Here is a 797-nt window from a genome sequence, read left to right on the forward strand (position 1 = left end):
TCCATTTTTTCCCCTCCACTTCTCCCATTCAAATTATTTTATTAAATAATTTTTTTAAGTGATAAATTAATGAATGATAGAAATGGGGAAAGTAAACAGAAAAAAGTGAAGAAACTCTCTTTCCCAACTAGAGCATACCACTTGTCAGAGAGCTAAACTTAAATGCCATCATCTCTCTAGGAAGTTAAGGTTTATCTTATTCTAAAGTTAATTACACACTAATTGTTTCTATAAATGAAAAGGGCTTTAGATAAATTATTTTAACTTTAGCATGGCAATTCAATATCAGCAGACACGTACAATCAACAGAGATTACTAGCAACAACTAAATCGAAGGCTACCAAACAATAACTATGGGCAAAATTAAACTTCGTTCAACTAGCGAGAGTTGCAAAAAGAGTCTCGAGTTGGCAATAATAAATAAGTAAATTGATAGTCTCAACCCCAAGCAGCGCCCATGGCCTAATGGATAAGGCGCTTGACTTCTAATCAAGCGATTGTGGGTTCGAGTCCCACTGGGCGTGCCTTGACTTTTTGAGTTCAACACTGTTATTCAGTCCTTTTTTACTTGTACTTGTATGACAAATTATTGGGCGTCATTGGCCCATCATATAATTTGTCTTTTCTGTTCGCAAACTTCATTTTTTTTAGGCGAACTGTTCTCTAACTTATATGAAATCGAGATATCTAGTTCATTAAAATTTTCAAGTTTGTTACCAAAAAAACCAATCAGGCCAAAAAAATTCTACAACCAAGGTCCAGTAATAATAGTTGGACTTTCCAAAATCTTAACATGA

At 34.1% G+C, this 797-nt stretch overlaps 1 non-coding gene across 1 annotated transcript; it reads left to right on the forward strand.

The window, feature by feature from the left end:
* The first annotated feature begins 451 nt into the window (after window positions 1-451).
* TRNAR-UCU (transfer RNA arginine (anticodon UCU)) lies at window positions 452-524 on the forward strand. Its single transcript has one exon. It is a non-coding gene; the product is annotated as a tRNA-Arg (tRNA).
* Window positions 525-797: the final 273 nt, after the last annotated feature.

This window comes from Prosopis cineraria, unplaced genomic scaffold, assembly GCF_029017545.1.
Source record: "Prosopis cineraria cultivar Desert tree isolate PC_DT_omini unplaced genomic scaffold, ASM2901754v1 PC14, whole genome shotgun sequence".
NCBI lineage: Eukaryota > Viridiplantae > Streptophyta > Magnoliopsida > Fabales > Fabaceae > Prosopis > Prosopis cineraria.